Consider the following 21958-nt stretch of genomic DNA (forward strand, 5'->3'; position numbering starts at 1 on the left):
ATTGGAATCATCCCCATCTCCTTGGAAGGTACTATACCTAAACAGTGGCAGTAGGCTGCCAATTGATTTCAGATTTTAAATGTTATTCCTGTTTGCATATTGCATTTTGGTCTGCATTAGTGACCATTATTCATTACTGTGATGTCTATAAACCATAAACAAGACATAATAATTTGTCCCACCCCATACGAATTGATGATGTCACTCTACAATGTAGCAGGACAGCAGTGACTCATCCAGTAGTTCTCTGGGGATTGAGGTACAGTAAATGTACAACTGACAACCCTCGTATACTATTAACACTTACATTCGCTCATACATTCACTGTTGATAGATTGTACACATTATATAGATACCCACTGTTGAAGACTGGCTTACACTATATCAGTTTCATATTCATTGTTGATAGTCTGTTCATACTGTATACCCATTTATATATTCACTGGCAATAGATGTATATTCATGCATTAACTGGTGATAGATTGTACTGTACATGTATGTACTGTAAACATATGTTTTCTCATGTCAATAAAGTCCCTTTGAATTTTGAATTTTGAATTAAAAATGTAATGGAATTGAGAGAGAGAGGGAGGGAGAGAGAGAGAGAGAGAGAGAGAGAGAGAGTAGGCTACAGTTTCTCAATAGAATATTGCAGGTTGTCCTGTTGAGGAAAATAATTAATGTTCACACCATTGGTCTGTTCTTTAGGCATTCAAGATGAGAACAGTAGTGTTCTTGTCCTTTTTGGGTAACAGCCTGACATTATACTCTGCATTCATTTTTCACGACCCTGCTCTCTAGGTCATTGCAGATGCAGTGTAAATTGTCTGAATTGAATATCAAGTTTTTTCTTTTCAACTGAAAAGTGTAGGGAGACAAGATTCTGCATGATACTGATATATTTTTAGCAATACCCACTTTAAGCTATACCCACTGACATGTCCGCTCTGTCTGATGGTTAATTTATTAAAATATATATATATATTGCTACGCATTGTGTTAGCTTGTAGATTAATTATTTTTGTTAAGTGACAACCTTGCACGATGAAGCTTGAGATTTCCAACTCCAAACAAGATGCTCGGGTGGCACAGTGGTAAAAGTGCTTGCCCACCACCAAGGAGGTTGTGGGTCTATATTCGAACACAATAGGCCCGTGTTCTGGGCAGGGAAGCAGGGAGTGTTGGGCGGGAGGAGTAGGACGAAGGCTCTACGTCCTCCTGGTGGGGGTCTCCTCACTGGCAGTGGCAGGTGAGCCAGTAGGATACAATAGCAGTGACAAGACAACACACAAATGTGTGTGGGGATAAAATAATTGGTATATCACGACTTTGGCATGATGAAATTTGGGAGAAAATTTTGTAAAAAGCAGAATGAAGATAGAATGAACATTCCTTTTATCACGTCTAAACTTTGTATTCATGCCAAATATACACCAGTCCAGTAGTGGCGTAGTGTCATTTGGGTGGGCATACAAAAGTGATGGGTGGGGCTGACACAGGTCATGGACCACTGATTAGTACCATGACAAACTTGTAGCATTATGATTAGTCAAGGCAGGTTTTATTTTGACCTTCACTTACTGGAAAGTCCACAAATCTCTCTCTCATACTCGCAGTTGGCAAACAGCTATAAAAATGTTATCTTTTTGTCAGAAAGGGAAACTTGTTTTTCACCAGTCTTTATTGTGTAATTTAATGTTAGTTTCAATAATTAAATCATAAATGTATGGTCTCCTCTGTCATTAGGGAGGCATATGAGGTTTTAGCCCCTGTCGGTGTTTATGTTTCTGTCTGTCTGTGTGCAGCTAATCTCAAAATTTGATATCAAACTTTATACTCTGCTTGTAGACCAAGGAAGACACGATCCACCCCACATTTTTCAAAGCGCTTCAGAGCGTCAAACAGGGTTTTTATATTCCATACTGTTTGCCCGTAATTGGCTACCAAAAATTACTGGGAATGGCCTATTTCTTACAACAACAACAAAAAATGCCATAGGCTATAATCGCAACATCCAATCAACTCCAAACTGGAATTGCATGTTGAGGGGCCTCCATAAGCAGTCCAAAATCACTTTCTGCCCATGTAGGGGTGCCACAAATGTGAAAAGTTGCACCATATGTCGTAGAAATGTTGTTTCTCCTGCAGCTTCCTCTGGTCCTAAAGGCTGCAATCCATGACTTAGAAACAGCCCTGGCTAGGCAACCCAGCCTGGCGGAGATTCGCTCCATTGAGCACCCTTTTTATGTTGATGCTTTGAAGTTACCTGAGCTACTCATAATTTGTAGTTTTGATCCTTGATCCTTGGGCTACATAGTCCTATAGGATAATAAAGAAATAATAAAACAATAAGTTATATAAAATAAGAATATAGGCCTATCAAATCTTACAGTGACCTTTTTAGGTTTCAGGGGCTAACTAAAGGGCTTCACTTGCAACAGTTCAGGCTCCAATCAGGATCCATGCAACATACTAAATTCTTGGAGATCAGGCTGAGTAGCCTACAGCCTACAACAAGTAAATGCATTAGACTCAATGTAATTTTAACAGCTTTATGTCTATTTGTCCATTTGTCTATACATATTTTCAGCTTCACATGATATCAGGCTCAAGTTAAACGTTAAATATTGTATTTTGGCCTATCTATGTCAACAAATGTCATCCAAATATTGACAGAGAACTGAATTTACAGTAACTAAAATACCTAAAAAGACATTTATTTATTTCGTACATGCATTCATTCACAGCAGTAACTTGGAGAGCAGTAGACAGTAGACACTCCCCAGTCCCCATACGCATGAAGCAATAGGTCTTTAGAAGAGTTTCCTATGGGCGAGGGGCGTTTCAATGTCTCCAATCCACAAGGTCAGGGATTGTGGACAAGACATTAAAATGAATACTTATTGCGTAGGGGAGACGGGATAGTAGCGATAGACAGCAGCATCTCGCGTTTTGTCAGAACTCGGGACTTCTTTCTGAGAAGCGCATCGGCGCCCGCCGCCCGCTATTTCATGATTCGACATCTCTGGTCATCTCAACGTGGGATGGAACAATTACAAGATGCCAATTTGACACGTTTTCCATGTTCGCCCCCCCCTACTAAACCGGACGGATAACGGCACCTTCCAGTTGCCTGACTTTTAAGTGAGTATCGAAGCGCAAAGCGTTTCAGACTTGTCACCTTTTATTGCAATTAGCCTATAAGCGACGTTTCTATACCTTTTAAAACTGCTGTAACTCCCATGTACCACAGAGCAGCAGAGCCTATAGCCTATAAGCAAGTTTTTTTTAGCTACATTGTAAGTGAAGTTGTAGATAATGTGCAAATCTTTTTAAGCGTTACAATCATAATGAATTAAACTGCGCTGGGTTCATTTGAAATGATGCTACTTCTTAAAGTAAAATTTCTGTTTTCTTTATTTATGTATTCATTTATTTATTCAGACTATGTATGTCTCAATGTAGCTCTTGCAGACACACTATTCAAACAAACTGCCATGTTCATTATGGACAGCACTCCCCCCCAGACAGTCGACAAAAAAGAAAGAAAACTAGAAGAAGTGCTCCTCTGACCACAGATCTCCGCCAGGTCAGGTAGGTTATTGTGGGCCAGCAATGTTGATGGAATATGATGAATAGGACAGATCCATCTTGATCACATGGCTATAGAGATAATGTGTACTGATTTGCATAAGTCGGCCTCCTGGTGGCGCTATAAAAGGCAGATTTGAAGTGCGTATACAATGTTTCGGTGCAGTTATAAGTAAAAACGCGAATCAGACTGTTATAGAGGAAATCGCACGCTGCGTTCATAATTTTAGGCATTTTGTTCCAAACGGAGCACTCCTGCAAACTTTGGAAGCCAATCTTAGCCAATCAGGATGGAATATAAAATTATTTTAATGAGTACTGTGTACCGATTTGCGTGATGTTTGGACAAAATCTGTTGGAGTACTGTCAAGAAATGTGTTTTGCAAAAATTGGCTTCCTGGTGGCGCTATAACATACCCATGTGGTTCTGCTCTGGCATCCAGGGAGTGTGTGTGCACAGTTTCGCTCCGACCAAGCCAACGGTGCCGGAGATTACACAGGTGACGGGACGGACGGCAGACGGACAGGGTGCTAAACATAGTCTCTGCCACGCCTTCGGCCTGGCGGAGACAACGAACAAACCCTGTCTGGGTTGTTTTGTAGACTTTGTAGATGATGGTAGACACTGAACACATGGCTCAGTATCTGTCATCAAAGAATTTGATTCAGTCTGTCGACTGTGGCAACTGTTAGAAATGGTAAGATACTATCTTTCTGCACGTGTATGTGCATTTGATAAACTGGGCAGTGGGCTGGGCTGTCTAACCCTAGCCCTGTGGACATACTATATGTTCCTGTATTTTAATACAAATAATAATAACAACAATAACTAGAAAAAGTGCTCCTCGGAGCACAAGTCTCCGCCAGCAGACTTGTGTTGGGAATGTTCTAATTCTTATGTTCTAATTCTTACCTTATTTATAGGCCGCATGACACAAGTGTCCTATCCGTCTGTATAACTGTCCTATCCGTCCTGTCTGTATAAGTGTCCTATCCGTCCTGTCTGTATAAGTGTCCTATCCGTCCTGTCTGTATAAGTGTCCTATCCGTCCTGTCTGTATAAGTGTCCTATCCGTCCTGTCTATGTAAGTGTCCTATCAGTCCTGTCTGTGTAAGTGTCCTATCTGTCCTGTCTGTGTAAGTGTCCTATCCAATTGTTACAGTATCCGCCATTTCTCAGCCATTTCGTGATTATTCCTGTCTTACCTCACTTTGAAAGAGGCTAAGACTCTTTCAAAGTGACACATGTATTTATAGGCCGCTATACGTCACTAACCAATCAGATCACACTATTTGACCGTATTGCCACGTGTCACGTGAGGCTTGACCAATGTTAGCTTGACATGTGGAAAGTGAAAACAATGTCTCCTGGCGGAGACAAAAACAGAAAATCAGATTTTTCTAGATGAACAATCAGTCTAACTGGCTTCATTTCTGGGATATTTTCACTTCAGTATATTGAGAGTAGCATCAGCTTCACATGTGAGCTTTGCAATTGTCCCCTGCGTTGTGCTTTCACATGAGAAATCCCCGTAATATCCTAATGATAGCATCTGGTGCATCGGGGTCAATTTTCCAGTGAAACCGCTTCTCACCATTATAAATAATAAGCAAGTAGAATACATTAGCTCAGCAAATTACTCTTGACGCCTCCAATCAGACTGGATGGCATGACCTTGGGGGAATGTCTGCAGTATTTAGAGAGTAGACTGGCAGAGATGGAGATGGGGTGAACTGGGTGGCATCCACCATCAGGGGGGGAAAACAATTAGATTATAACATGTGTTTCATTTAAATGTCACACAACACAATATGTAGTCTGCTTTAGAGTATAACACAGAGGACCTATTTCCAGATAGGGGAGCCTATATGTGCTTCAGTAAATCATATTTGCCATGGCTTTCTGCTCTGTGTATATTGTTATGTCAAAGGTCTACAATATATTTGATTGGTTTCTACAGTATTTAAAAGCAAACCCCATGTGTGTTGTGTTAACATTAGAACATGGATTATTAAATGAACCACTGACTCATATTGACAACTCTCAGCAAATGTCAACCAGATGATTAAACTAGCCTTCTACCAGAGCAGATGTGCTGCTGTTTGTTTGCACATCAAAGAACTCATTGCACGCAATAGCCTCAATAGCCTCAATACCAAATGCATCAATAGCCATTCAATTTAGGCTCTCAACATCGAACAACTTGTTTCAACAAGTCTCCTCTGTGATTCAACTACACATCTAAAATATATTGCCTTGTTGATTCTTCTGTTAGTTCAAGCTGCTGTGCAGTAAAGGCTTAGACAGGCAAGACGTTACTGAAATAAGTCACCTCAGCTTACAGTGGAATCAATCACCGTGACTCACAGGTCAGTCGACTGGACACAGGTCCAGTCGGACCCTCTCCATACATGTACAAGCGGGTCTGACACAAAACAATAACAGTGGCCGTGGAAAAAGTGACCCCCATCCCCATAGCATTCAAGTGGTGGTCTCAACCTGCTGTACCAAGATTTCTCACTTGTAATTTGAGTCTCTGTACAGACCACGTTGATCGGTTGCAGACTGTCTTTTTTCATTCACAGTATTCTCCTTGGAATTCTCCCTGGGTTTTTTGATTTGCCCTCTGTTTCCACTTAACTGTCTTGGCTGTTTTCCAAGAACCACCTCAGCACCACTTTTTTCTTCTTCCACATGCCCAGTATGCACAGCCTTTGACTTTCTGGAACCAAGTCAAGAATACAAGCCATTTGTATGTGTGCTTTATATTAAACACAGTGTTGTGCACTGGCTGCATTGCCCCTGCTTATAACTTAAAGACAATGATTGCAACCTGACGATTCAAACAACATTTGATTGCTTCCACGATGGTGGAGGCAGTGCGAGAGGAGACATCAATCCCTTAATTAGCTGCCTTTTTTCTTGTATTTACTAGTGCTGTTTATTTAAAAGGTCTGCATGGTCTTAGACTAGTCGACCAAGGATTTGAATTACTCATTTTATATGTTTCATCCCTGCTGAATCAATCATTTCTTGAAAAATGATGAGCACGTCTTGTAAACTGTAGATATAACCCTATAATTCTACACATCTATATAGATCAATAGCCAGTAGCCAATTCATTGTAAGCAACATGTTTGTTTTCAACCTCACCAACCTGAAAACGCTGGTTTCAAACTGAATTGTACAGCGTGAGTTTGTTGATTAAATCAGTTAATCAAAGTTGATCAATTCTTAATGACTCTGATTTCTTTAGTGGAGAACAGCGCTACAACTTTTCTTCCATGACACGAGGCAGGTGCCTTTTAAGAGGGAGAGAAATAGATTCTGCAGCTGATGTTGTTGGAAGTGGGGAGGACACATTATGTAAAAACTTTGACTGCAGCAGATGTTTCATTCCTCTGATGATGGCTTGTGTAGCTTAACATGTGTGTGCTGGAGGCAGCAGTGGCTCAGGAGGCACAGCAGTCATTTGGGAAAGCAAAGGTTCCTGGCTCGATCCCCGGCTCTTCCTGGCGTACAGTTGAAGTATCCTTGAGTAAGACACAAACCCCAAATACTCCCCGGGTGCTGTCCAATACTTGCCCTCTGCTCCTAATGGGTTTAGTCTTGTGTAGGAAATAATACGGAGGACGGATTTCAGGTATGTGCACATGTACTTAGCCAATACCACAACACTTATACATGGTGTAGATCTTAATATCAGGAGTTATATCCAAAAGCCGTTTTGATCAGAGACAGATGACAGATGGGATGTCCTTGGTTTTCATCATCCCATTGTCTGTCTATAGATGCCACTGTCAAGAATGAGGTCCCCTGTGTGGCAGTGGGAAACATGTAATTGGTTATTCGAAGCATTCATGTACTCTTTGTTATCCTTATAGTCGTGTTGGATCTATGAGTCCATGACCTTGCCAGGGAACATTACATGCCTTCATTCCTTGTTCAGCTGAGTGATTCATCTTAGTGGCTGTTGTACATATAGACCTCGCTCCTAGTGCTGCACGATTCTTGCTCAAATGTGAATCACGATTTTCCTCCATAAGAATTGAGATCACGATTCTCACACGATTCTCTTGTAAATATAAAAAATATTAAGCAATAAAAAATAAAATAAAAAAAAATCAATTATTATTATTATTATTTTTTTTATATTGAAAAAAAAATCGCCATCATTAAAAATCGAGATTGCATGTGTCTGAATCGAGATCACAATCTTTTTTCGATTAATTGTGCAGCACCACTCGCTCCTCTGTGTTTTGCCCACAGAACTCTTTAAACCCAGGGACAGAGAGACACCATATTCTTTTTTGACTGTCCTTAATTCTAATAAACAATATATTATTTAGCAAATAAAGAATAGAATTACATTTTTTTATCACCTCAGCTAGTATGACAGAAAACTAATTTTGTTAGCGTTTTATCTTATGAAAAGCGTGATTGTTATTCCCCTGAGGCCTGTTGTTAATTAGAAGTTATCTCAGTGAGCTCTCATATGGTCAGTCGTCTAATTGGCAGTCAAAGCTGTGTACCACCTGGCTTACCCTTTAACTCTCCAGGTGCTGCTAGCAGAACTGTCAGCCTCTGTGTTAAGTGGATGCAGCCTGAGAAAAGACAGGGAGAGAGATGGGGAAAGAAAGGACACATCGTCTTGTGGTGATGGAAACCTGGTAAAAGGTTATTTCATGCTCTGTCGCTAAACAAGCTCTTTGAAGGAGAGAGAGAAGGAAAGGTCTTGGGGATCAGTGTAATTCTATGCGATTACACACATCATCAAACATCACACCTCATTGTTTCAGATTTATTCAGGAGATATTCAGTGGCACTAGACCGCACCGATACCCTGCATAGCTTGTGATTACTTGACACCCATGCTGGAAAAAAGTTTTTCCTCTTTTATTTTTTCTTACAACCCAATAAGGAAACTGTTGCTTGAGGCGACCATCAATTCCATTGAAGAAGAAAATAAACTAAATCTTGATTAAAACTATTATTTCCAGTCTATTTCAGTCTTGTTGTTGACTATTAACATAATAATTTAATATAAATTATTTCTAAATCTATATACTCCAGAACCAATGCTCTCAAGCTAAGAGGTAGTCAGCAGTTACTAGTGCTGCTCAAATAACAATGAAGTGGAAACTGAAATTGTTGTCCATGCACAGAGTAATTAATAAAATTTTTAAATGAGATCCGAGACAGAATGTGTGCCTATATCCCCGTAGAATACCCTTTAGCCATTGTTACAGTGTGAACAAAATCCTTCTCCCATAATCTGGACCAGCTCCAGGTCAGGTTGTCTCTTGTTGACATCACTGAGCCGTGTTGTTGTCTCCACCAGGCCGAAAGCATGGCCGAGACCGTCCGTCGTGTGTGCACACGATGCCAGAGCAGAACCATTCAGATGGGCCTGTTATAGCACCACCAGGAGGCCGAATTTTTCTAAAAGAATAATAATTTGATAATTTTTTAGGATTGGTCCGTTTTGAACAAAATGCCTCAACTTATGTACACAGCGTGCGATTTCCATGAACTTTTGCACGCACATTCCCACTAGGCCGAGGAAGAAATACCAGTAGAACATTTTCAAATCAGCCTAATGGTGGCGCTATAACGCATTTTTACCTATAACTGCACCGACCTGTGTGAAACTTTGCACACACACTCCCTAGAGGCCAAGGATGCCTTTTATAGCGCCACCAGGATGCCGACTTTTGCAAAACCAATTTTTCGATGTTGCAAATTTTGTCCAAACATCACGCAAATCGGTACACAGTATCTCTATAGTCATGTGATCAACAGGGATCTGTCCGGTTTTCCATATTCCATCCTGATTGGCTAACATTGGCTTCCAAAGTTTGCAGGATTGGTGTGTTTTGAACAAAATGATTGGCCTGTTATATAATCAGCAGGACAATTTTTGCAAAAAAAAAAAGTCTCAAATCATGAATGCAGGGTTCAATAGCCGTGAAAGGCCGAGGAAGAAATTGCACCCTTTTCACATTGGCCTTTTATAGCGCCACCAGGAGGCCGCAATAACCTACCTGACCTGGCGGAGACCTGAATGAATGAATGAATAAATAGTTTATTTCTGTGTTGTACCATAACATGGATAAATACTTCAGTTTAGTTTACATAATACATAGTCAATTTTCAATCATTTTTAACACCGAAAATGTGCAGGCTGAAGCCAAGGCATATTATGCCTACCCTATTTGAAGAGTAACTTTGTTACAAAACTAAACAAAACAAAACAAAAACATTTTTTCAGAAGAACTTAGTTCGACAAAAATGAAAAATAATTACGTCAGCAGATTTTAGCATGAAACAAACCAAGAATACAGAAATACTTGTGATCGGAGAAGCACTTTTTCTAGTTTCTCTTGTCTCTAGTTCAGAGAGACTATACTGTCCGAGTTCATAAAAATATCATAAGTTTTGTTTGAGGCCAGATTTTCCCTTCAAAGCATTTTCCCCCCTTTTACAGCCAGGTGTAGTCATCTTGAAACACTAATACACTGCTGATGCAATCTACTGTTATGCATCATTGTACTGCCAAGACAACAAACCTTTGTCTAATCAAACCAAAAGTCAATAGGATGCTTGTTTAGCTGCACCAGAATCTAAGATTCAAACGATTTCACAATTGCTTCTTCTCTTTGTTCTTCAATAACAATAGAATTTGAAATACCGTTCAGCTCCTGGCAGGCTTATACTGAGGTTGGTTGTGGTTTAGACCAAAATGCTTTGAGATTTCTGCAAAGCCGTGCTGGAAGCCTGAGGCAGAATGTATAATGTTCCAAGTCAGAACAGAACAAGGGCTGATCTGGATCTTTTTCTGTTTTTGTCATCCTGTATATTTGTCAGTAAAGCTTTGTGTTTGGTCCCAGAGTCGTTGCAACATGTGTTCCTCTCATCTCAGACCACATATCGTCGCTGTCGGGCAGAAACCTTGTATCTCCTCCATATTTATTTATTTGGCTATTTGGTTCTTGAAAATGTTTGAAAGTGATGGTGTAAGTTTTTTAAATATTTCACTTTAATGTTAAATAAAAACTGCATTTGATCCATTGGAACACAGGTTCTTTTGTTCATTTGCTGAAAAGTAGCAGTTTTGGACAGGTTTCCACCCGACAAACTAATTTTCAGACCTCCCAAAACAAACTGATTCGACTACTTGTCGGCCTAAAGCCCATGACCCACTTAATTCCAACACACTTTGCTAGTCTGGGATGGTTTAGGGTAGACAGGGTTAAGCAAATAGAAATGGGATTAGTAATTTGGTATTTAAGAAAATCAAAGGGGCAGTGCCCTTAATATCCTCATACTTGAATAACTACTTCTCCAAAGTGAGTGACACCCACAGCCACAATACTAGAGGGAGCAACAACAATCTGGTACTACCCAAATATAGAACAACACAAGGAGGTGTCTTTCACTGCTGCCATTTTCCTTTTGTGTGGACAAATTGACTTCATAATGCCACAGAACAATTCTGTGTTCTGTAAGCTTGACCACGGCACTGGTGGTGGCGACTCAAGCAGTGTACAGTACACTACAGCCACCACCCACCACTGCTGGAACCGATGGTTAAATTAATACCTGGATATCACGACAGTGGCATGCTGTGGGGATTATGGTTCTGTAGTATCATAAGTATTACTCCATTTAATGATGATATTTCTTTTTTTATTATGTAGAAAAATTGCACAGACAAATTACCTCATGAATTTGTGTCTGAAAGCCGTTATCCTGAGTTCATACGCTAAGCGTAAGATGTGATCAGACCTTAACCCATTAAAACCCGGGAAAGCATCTGTGTCATTTTAGGTTTTTGCGTTGGCTATTTAAAAATAGCAGATATACAAGCTCACAGCGCTGCCAGCTTGTACATCTCCTATTTTTGAACATTTTTGAAAAATCTTGAAAGTGTGAGAACTACTGATTTAGAAGGCATTTGTAGAATCGGCCTCAGGTCTTAATAAGAGTGGAGATGAGCAGCAGTCAGTGTACTTTATATCATGGCCAGACTGCTGGAGGGCATATCGCTCGTAGATAGTAATGCATTTTTAAAGATCAATGGATATCAGGGTGTTTTATATTTTAGAGAACATGGCTTGAACATTGTGCGTAGTTTTGAGTAGTATGCCAAACTGTTCTTTATACAGTTAATGTGTAGTTCAGAAATGTTATACATTAACAGTCATTTGTCACTATCAATCAGATATTTCTTCAGTTCTAGAAGGGAGCATTCAGCAAATTAGTTAAAAAGCCAAACATTTTTGTTAGTTTTTTACTTCAAAGGAAGTCAGACTACACTGTATTTTAAACACCAGATATAAAGTAGCATGTGCACCCTAATACCCTAATTAATTTAATCAGCAATAGGGCATTTAATTAAGAATACAAATGTACACGGTCATCGGCATCGAGGTATAATGCATTTCTCAAAGTCAGACATTTATTTGAGGCACACTGTAGCTCAAAGTTTTGCAACCAGCCCAGTGCAAGAACATCAACAGATTTACGCAATCTGCTCCATCTGTCTGATCTTGATCCCTTAATCGATGAAGGATGTTGATCCCAAAAGGCATGCTGGAGAAATCAAAAGGCTAAGAATCCATCCAGTATCCTCCTTGAATTTCAGCCGTGTGAGCTTAGCTGCTCTGTCATGCAGACCTTATAGCATCTTCTATTTTTATGTTTTATTTTTATTTGAACATAATTCATTATAAGCAAAGAAATAAAGTTCCCCCACTGATGAAAGTATTATGTCAAGTCAATACACAGGGACGTCTTCAACCTGTCACCGAGGCAGCAGAGTGTGCCTTTAGCGCAGAAAACTGCTGTCCCCGTGCCCGAGAAGAAGCATCCCCCATGAAAACATTGGTGGAAATAAATTCTTACTATATCCATTTTGATAGGAGCTTCTCAGAGTCTCTCTGGACCACCTGCAGTTTCGCTACCATTTTATCACAGCAGTGGGTGACATCAAAACCCTTGCACTGCACAGGACACCATGTAGATAAGACAGGCAACACCGCAGGAGTCCGTTTTTATTTTTTTTCTGTTGGTTTGTTTTAGGTTTTTTTACATTTCCTTCCAACACCAGCCCTTCCTGCTGTGGGGTAATTTCAGAGTGATGGAAGTCAATCGCCCCACAGAGGGGTGGAGTTCAGACTATCTTGCTCACAGACCACAGAGTCGTGTGCCAGACGTTGTGAGGAGAAATAAGCGACACTGAGTGAACGCTCAGGGAGCTGTCCTGTTACCTCTCCTCAGTCTCCTGTTTACCTGCACCGCCTCAGATATCTCAGCTTCAAATCCATGCAGTGGTGGAAAGTAACTAAGTACATTTACTCAAGTACTGTACTTAAGTAACATTTTTAGATATTTTTTACTATACTGGAGGAATTTTCAATCATTTTACTTCGCCACTACATCTCAAAGGCAAATATTATACTTTTACTCTACTAAAATTATTTGAAAACTCTAGTTATTATTTTTGATTATTATTACAAAACATTAAACACTTCAGCCCTATTTAAACTTTGGCTATTTGAAAATAGCCGATGTACAAGCTCACGACGCGTTGTGAGCTTGTAGATCTTCTATTTTCAAAAGGTTTTCAATACATTTTAGACATAATGATAACTTGTGAAACATTCATAATGAGTACTTTTACTTTTGGTACTTTTGATGCCAATACCTTTGTACTTTTACTCATTACATTTTGATTACTAGACTTTTTACTTGTAACAGAGTGTTTCTACATTGCAGTATTGATGCTTTTACTTAAGTAAGAACTTTTTGTACTTTTTCCACCACTGAATCCATTGCATGCCCCCTACAGACTGATTATTACGTTGGCACAGTCGATAGCGCTGTCGCCTCACAGCTAGAAGGTCCTGGGCTCGATTCCCGCCGGCGACGCTTGGGGTGCTGGGGCCGCGTTTCTCCTCCACGTCATCAGTGCCCATACACTATTTGGGGTTGGTGAAACGGCCTTTCTGTGTGGAGTTTGCATGTTCTCCCCGTGTCCCAATAGGGTAGGTACCCTCACAAAAAAACATGCAGTAATCCTGGTATCTATACTGCCTTCCCTGGTCAGGCCTGATGGAGGGGGAAAGAACTGGTTGAAATAACGTGTTCCTTCCACGCGCTACGTCCTACCGGGGAAACCCCCCCCCCTGTCAGGTGATAAGAAGCGGCCTACTCACTCCTCATGCAAAAAAACTAACAAAAAAACATTAATAAAATACTAACAAACTGCGGTTGAGAAAGGATAGAATCTGTTGTTCATGCTGAGGAGAATCAGCTTTATTGTGCCATGTTTAGTTTTCTCATCTCATCTCATCTCACAGACTGTGCCTATATTCTCTATCGACATAGGTACATGCTTTTGATATTTTGAAGATTAGCAGATGTTACATCAATGGATGATCATTGAAAAACTGCCCTCAGCTAAGTAAACTGATCTATACAGAGAGAGCATTAAACTGAAATTTTGCTAAAATTAATACACAGTATGTAATTCTTATGATCTTGGTATGGTTGAGTCTCAATTATTATTATGTTCTATCATGATCAAGTCTCTCTCAAAGTGAGAAACAATCAAAGCAAGACTCTCATCAAGAGGTTAATTCCAGAGATGCTGTGAATTAGACGCTGAGTGTTTTTAAGAGAATCGGCTAATTATAAGTATAACACTTGAGAAAACTCATTTGGGTGAGAAAGATCAAAACATCCCAAGTCCACAGAGTGGCTTCTCGGTTCTTTGTCAGTGGAGTAGCTCCATGTTATTTTTCAGTTGGTTCTCGGTTCTTTGTCAGTGAAGTAGCTCCATGTTATTTTTCAGTTGGTTCTCAGATCATAGGCTTAGTTCTCTGGATTCAAGCTGATGGATAGAGCTGTTCCAGCTCACAAAGACTGATAGGTGGGATTTGTAGAAGTGCAGAAATGCTTCAGTAAAGGAACAGGGAAAGTAGGACTGTACTGTATATATTCAGTCTTGTCTGATTGACATTCTGATAGGGCCTAATAGAAAAATGAACTTCTATTCTGCCCTGTCATTGCACAAGGATTCTTTTCAGTATTCAGTTCGAGCGATGCTAATATTTGTAATCATGTCTGATGTCTAAATTAAGACGATGTCTAATAATACGATGGAAACATCCCTGTATGATGTGATAGGACATGATGCTTCCAGCCTGTAGAAACACCTAGAATGTCTTGTTAGTCCATGAACGTAAGCCCATTGACACTGTCTCATGCAATGTAACACTTTGTAACGATGTACCACTACCAATGCCTCAGTAATTATCGCTTTTCATATTTGAAGTACCTTTGCTGTTATCTTGCACTGTGAGCTTACTTGTATAAACCCACATCTTTATATCGGAATATAGACAGAGCAATAATGTCCGGATGTTAAAGGACATTTTTAGTTTTTTTTTGCTTTATTTTCTTTAGATAGGAGAGGATAGAATCCTGTCCTTTAGTCTACTGGAGGACGTGGGATAATATGACATAACACTCCCGATCACATTCTGTGTGTCGAGAGCTCACTCTCTCAACGGTGAAGGAAATGTATAAGACGTTGAAAAGCATAGTTTTGCGCAGGCTTGTTGAGATTTTCAAGCAACAAATGAGATGAATAACCTCACACTCAGCTTCATGTAGATGATTTAGTCACCTAACCAACATTTTCGGGTGAGCTCTGGACACAAACCACATTGGGAAGTGTTACTGCATATCAGATGTTTACATCCTCCTCACAACAGAATGATAGTATTAAGGATAAAAATCTGAGAAGCTGCCCATTAAAAGTCTTTAAACTCAAAGCCAAAGAGATATAAAACTTGGAATTTGGACTATGCGCTTTATCTACAGGGAGATGCTTCCCACATTCCTCCCAGTGCTCATGATTAATGGTACAGACATGGCTTTCTGGGGAGAGAACTGGCTTGACAAAAAGCATCAACAGTGTGAACTACATTTGTATTCTTCACCGTTCCACATCTTGCTATGGAGGGAAGAGCAGAGGCATGTTTGACGGCTTGTAAAATGGCATCATCAAACAACAGAGATTGTTTTATTCAACACCCTGCATCAAAACCAATTTTCAGTGCAAACTGCTCTCCATGTTTACTCTCAGCTCAGGGTTTTTTTTCACTGTAATCAAAATATTGATGAAGGTTGGTTTTCCCACTATGAATTTCATCATTTGGTTTATACTGGTTTATACAGCAAGGCAAAGCAATTTGCCCCTTATACGTAGTATGCATTTAAAAGGATGATTTCTGTATCTTTAGTATGTGTAAATTGATTATTTTAATGGGGCCATATTTAATCTTATTGCACAGTACACTGTTCCTATCCTGAGAGCCCTTGTAATAACTACGCACAATGTATGTGTATCATATGATACATCTTTTATACTATTAAGTGCTCCCCTTAAGTGCAGCAAGTTATCTATCCCTTAAAACCATTTACAGATTGCTGAAGAGATTGGGAGCAGTCACCTGAAGAGGCTTGTGGAGGCATTTAGCTTTATTTCAAATTAGTCTCTCATCATAGCAGCTCCATAACATGAGATCAACGAGTTTATCTGACAGTTGATGATCAACAATGCTACAGAATGATGAACTAAAAGGTTATAGACAAATAGAAAATAATTGACATAAATGTCTATTCATTCTGCAGCTTGAGTAAAAGCAACTGGATTTCAGCCAGAAGTGAAAACACCTACAGTAAACATGTCATTGTAAATTAAGACATTTAATGAACCACTTAAACCCTATATACTTAGTTGACCAGAGTTGTCCGGGGATCTATGGTCTATACTTATGCCCTTCTTTTTTCATGCCGAAAATAGACGATATATGATGTGTTGTGAGCTTGTACAGTATCTCCTATTTTCTGCAAATGTTTGCCCATGACATGCCCGGAACAGGGATGCTAGGGTTCATGTGGTTAGTAGCCTATATATAGTATTGAATTGGGAATATAATAACAAATGTACTGTATGTGTTTGATGTTTTATTTAAAGGTTTTACTATTTTATACAATACTGCTGTTGAAGCTCAAGAAACTCAAAAACTGATCGTTCCTCAGTGGTTCTTCAGCAGTTCTTTGGGGTGGTTGAGGTGCTATATAGCACCATTTCCGCAAAAGAAAAGAAAACCTGTTAAGCCCCTTACTGGTTATTTAGACGTTCTTTATCGGTTCTTCTCAACTTAGTTTAGTTTAGTTGAGGACAGAATAAAACAAAATTAATTAATTCAAGTATTTCCTGAGGATAACACATTAAAGCAGTGGTTCTCAACCACTGCTTTAATGATAACCTGACATAACATTTCCAACTCACTCTTAAGGCACTGGAAAAATCTCCACCAGTCTACTGTACACTACAGTATGTAAAATGCTGAATGTTCGCCTATTATGACATGCCCCAGGGTTCATGTGGTTAATCACCTTACCATCGTTTCAGAGTGAAGCGAGCTCTCGACACGTTGGAAAGTGTTAATGTAATGGCAGAATTTCACATTCCCCTCACAATAGAATGGTAGGATTAAGGATAAAAATCTGAGAAGTTGCCCTTCAAAAGTCTTTCAACAAAAAGCCACAGAGATATAAAACCCGGAATTTCGACTATGCACTTTATCTACAGAGAGATACTTCCCACATTCCTCCCAGAGCTCATTATTAATGGGACAACATGTCTTTCTGGGGAGAGAGCTGCATGCTCTGGTCTTAAAGCTTCTTAGTCTTTTGTGAGAAGGACGGAAATTAAAAAGGTTGTTACCCGGGTGAGAGGGGTTCTTCACAACTTTAAGGCCCTTCTTTTGTAATCTTGCTTTATAGATTTCTGCAGGGAGATCACATCAAATCAATCTGGATGCAGTAAGCACCACTTTGTCCAAACTGTCTCCTGTCCTCAGTTGACATGTCAAACCACACAGTTATTGGGTAGATGAGGATGTTCTATAAAACTAAATTCACTACACAATATAACACACTTTTTTTTCAGTTATCTTACAAAAACACCAAAAACTCTGGTGTTCTTTCTTGAGAATGTGTTGTTTCCCCCCCAATTCAAGGTAGGAGACTCACAGGAATGTGTAGCTGTTCACTTCATGCATTTCTTTGTTGTTAACCACATGAACCCTAGAAATCCTAGAATCTCTATTCTGGGGCGAATATTAGTGAGCTTGTAGATCAGCTATTGTCGCTGAAGAGATTGGTGTAGAGGGAGCCGCTGGTGTAGAGGGAACCTCTGTCGCAGCCTCTCTCCCACAGAGGTTTGCTGCTGTTGGAACATGCCAGTAGAGTAGACTATGGCTTGGGGTATAAACTTCTTATAATTGCTATAACATGCAGGGTTGGTGATCCACTAATAAACTACTTGGAAATAATTACAGCAATTAGATTGCATATATATATTCAGTCAATATTTGGAGGTGAACAAATATCAGTAAAATCTATCGTTGTTCCATCCTGTGTTTATACTGGTGTTTTCAATGCTGAGACAGAAAATGCACCCTTACCCACTAGATAAATACATCCCCTTAGGTACTCTATCACGCACTGCACTCATCAGCAATTTATTCTGTATGTTACAGTTTAAAATGTTATATTTTGATGACATTGCACGTTAAACTCTTAGTTTTCTGGTTTGTGTTTTTGGTGAGAAAATGACTCACAGTTCCACATTTTATGGTATTTTCTCCTAGATCACAGAAATACATACTACTGTGAATTCATTAAGTGGTATTCACCTTTACATAGAAATTTAAGGTAGACTGATTTTGTGAAACAGGTCACAGCTCTGCAAAGCTGTTGTCAGATTCAAAAGATTACCAAAGGCAGGCTTTCTTAACTGCAGAATATTGAGCTCTAAAATGACTCACAAGAAGCTAGGCAAGGTAAGCCAGGCAAAAAAAAATAAAGAAAAAAAATCTAAAAAGTTGATGACTTCACACAAAACCCAAGATTAGAGTGAAATGCACAGCTCATGCACTTTTCTCCTCTACAAACTTTTTTTCTTCTTCTTTTGTTGCAGCGTTTTCCTCTCTGAAGTCTGCATAGTTTTGTGTCACAGGCGGGGGGAACTTTGATCTGTTCATAGTTGCTCTAACCTCCAGTAGAACAAGGTCAGGGAACAAGCTGACTGTCCACGTGTTGTCAAACGTGGGGAGGCACCATCTGTTTCTGGATGCATTCTGTTCATCGCTCATGATTCTGTACGCTGTCCCCCTTAAAACCAAGAGGTATAACTGAGTGGAGTCAGTCAACAACTTTCTCTTACACTGTAATAATGTTCATTGAAGTGTTAATTGCAATCGCAAGTGTCCCTATAGGTGATGCCCTGAAATGTAACCAATTTTATATTCTTCTTTAGAATGTGTAGTATTATGCAAACGACTCTGCAGTCTGGCATTGAGCTCTAGGCAATAGATAATCATTACCTTATGAGCCGTGTGTGGTCATGTTTGTTTTTGTTGCTCTTACTGTGACAGCGAGGTGGAACAGCTATGTCACTAGACATTCTTTCTCAGCCTGCCTTAAAGGACCACACCGCTTTCAATACATGTTAATTCTTCTGTTAATAGCTTTATTTTTAGATTAGATAGTTTACTTTTACTCACATGAATAATTGTGTTGATGGTGGCTGAACATAATTGCATGGTTACGTCATATATGTTTTAATCCTTTCTCCAGGGACTGTTTTTGTCTGGGAGTTCAAATTAATCTGTGCTTTAAAATGTGTTAAAACCTAACTTTGTGCAATGAAATTCAGTGAGTTTGATTACCTACTCCAAGAAAGTACCTCAAGGATGTTTGAAGTCGCTGCAGGTTGATTTTAATATTGTACTGAAATCAATGGAATCCAGAAAAACAAACTACGGTCTGCTTTGTAAACCAGTCAGCAGTGAAATATACCATGAGTTGTTGTCAATGGTCTAAACATACCAGACAGTCTCCAGGGTAGAATTTGAATGACCTGATCAATTTCTAATCAAGAAAGACGTACAGCCCCTCTCTCCTGGTAATGGTGGTTTACACAAATCTTATATGGAGTGCTCAGTTCTTTTCTCCCTCATTTATTTGCCAATACATTTCTCACTCTCAATCTTTGGAGTAGTGCTTTATTGTGCTATCACTGTTGTAGCTGGATGTAGCTAAATAAAGAAATATGTTGATTTCTCAGCACAGCTGTATATCAAAATGAAATCCAGGCCACTGGATGTTGGAGGTGGCCTTTTCATGATGAAATTAAAACCCCCAGCCAACCCTGGGGCTAACAAAAGCAACACTTTTCAAAGATTACTGAAAAACACATAGGACAACAAAATGTTCCCTACGGTTATGGACTATATACTGTACACAAACTCGACTTGTTTTGAAAGTTGGAAACTTGGATCCTCACTCTCCATAATATATTCCCTGGCCATTTGTGCCAGATTACATTTTCCGCCATTTTGTGTTTTCTTCAAAACACACACGTTTTGATACTGCTCCTACAGATTGTGTTCAAATCTCACACAAATCGGTAAACATTATCTCTGGGGTCATGTGATCAAGATGTGCACGTTAGATTTTTCAGACGTTCCAAGATTTGTGGGCCCTGGGCAGGCAACCCGGCCTGGCAGACACCTGTGCTCCGAGGAGCACACTTTTCTGGTTTATTTATGCATCTACTTACAGGAGGGAACAAGTGACATCATCTTGGTCTGCCTATTGATTGATTTAAAACTAATCTTCATTTTGTGTTTGTGACTGTTGTTATTTATTTTTATACATCTTTTTAATATTTGACACATCACTGTGTTGTGTATGTTTCAGTGTTGGCTGCTGTGTGCTGGGAGGCTAACTGTAAGTACACATGTGTTTCAACCAGTGTTAATTTTTACAGCAAATTTTGATTTAGTTTAGTCATAGTCTTTTGAATAAAAACATTTTTGGCCATATTTTCCTCTGACATGTTTTAGTCTTAGTCTGGTTTTAGAGGACTAAATCTACAGTTTATTTTGTCGACAAAATCGGTATTTTGGCAGGCCTTGATGGCGTCAATGCCTGTTTTCACACTTGGTTGCATGCTGAAAATAGCTGATCAACACGCTCACAACGCGTTGCCCTGCGACACGTTGTGAGCTTGTAGATCTGCTATTTGAGTTGAGTGCAACACCCGAGCACAACCAAACATGAAATGGCTTGTCTTTTACTTCTACTAGAACTCTTTTCTGCTATAGTACCTCCCAAACATTTTAGTCTAGTTTTTATTTGTTGACAAAATTGTCAATATATCTAGTCTTAGTTTTAGTCATCATAGCTTAGTTTTTATTTCGTTTTCGTCAGTTAAAAAACGTAGTCGACAAAATTAACACTGGTTTCAACAGGTTGAAAACTGGACATGATGCTCTTCAATTTAATTCAACCTTAAAAGGGGTATTTAAGCATAATATTAGTTTGATGTCTTATATGAGTGAGTCAATTAAGTTAGTTAATGGTGTACTAAATGACATCTCCTTCATGCATTTGCATTCTATTTCATCTCAGGAAACTGAGTGAGCTTATCCTTTCATGTTTTAATTTAGATCCTCATGGTTTGATCCTTTTCACTTATTTTATCTCCTGGGCTACTGCAGACAATTATTCAATACAGTTATGGGATTTTTTTTTTTATTAAAGAGAAGATAAAGGTTCTCTACCTCTGATTAAAAAAAAACAGTCATGCTTTCAAAGGTCTGCTGAGAGAAAGTGTGACCTTTTTAATTAAATATACTTGCCATAGAGCTACGTGTGCAAACTTTTATCCCTTTAGTATGGTTCTATGGTCCTCTGGTACCTTTCACTTATCCAGCAGTCAATGAGTGAAGTGATCTTCTCACATAATTTACCTTTTCTTTTCTTTTTAAAATAAAAAAAAGTGAGAAAGGACAGCTGAATAATTAATAAAAAGCTCCCACACTACTTAGGTTGTATGAAAACCAAGGCTCAAAAGGCAGGCTCATTATCAAGCGGTCAGAGCTTTGATCCTGTGAATGCCAGCATCCCTCCCTGTTCAAATGTCTTTGACCTTCAGAGTCAGAGCCTACAGTACCTGTTCCACAATAGCCTGGTAACCCCCCCCCACACACACCCCCACCCCCAGAAATCGCATTGCATTTGCTGCTGAATGAAATTAAATTGAATTCCGCAACCAGGTGGTTTATCAGGGTAGTTCCACAAGCCCCTGACAGAACTTTCAGAAACATCAGAACATGTATTTGTCAATAAATCATTCATGTTTGACGTTCTTTCCACCAACTACCACTGTGCTGTTTCCCCTGAAGCATAGAGATGTTGTTAAGCAATATTTTT

The 21958-nt window shown here is 39.4% G+C and overlaps 1 protein-coding gene across 2 annotated transcripts in view; it reads left to right on the forward strand.

The window, feature by feature from the left end:
* Positions 1-2908: 2908 nt before the first annotated feature.
* Positions 2909-21958, forward strand: part of LOC311062047 (CMP-N-acetylneuraminate-beta-galactosamide-alpha-2,3-sialyltransferase 1-like) — a 28598-nt gene continuing 9548 nt past the window's right edge. For both annotated transcript variants that reach the window (XR_014602451.1, XM_084080808.1), the window contains exon 1: positions 2909-3144. The gene's annotated coding sequence lies outside the window, so the exon portion shown is untranslated. The remainder of the gene's footprint in view (positions 3145-21958) is intronic.

Source organism: Gymnoscopelus microlampas (assembly GCF_963454915.1).
Source record: "Gymnoscopelus microlampas genome assembly, chromosome: 15".
Classification (NCBI taxonomy): domain Eukaryota; kingdom Metazoa; phylum Chordata; class Actinopteri; order Myctophiformes; family Myctophidae; genus Gymnoscopelus; species Gymnoscopelus microlampas.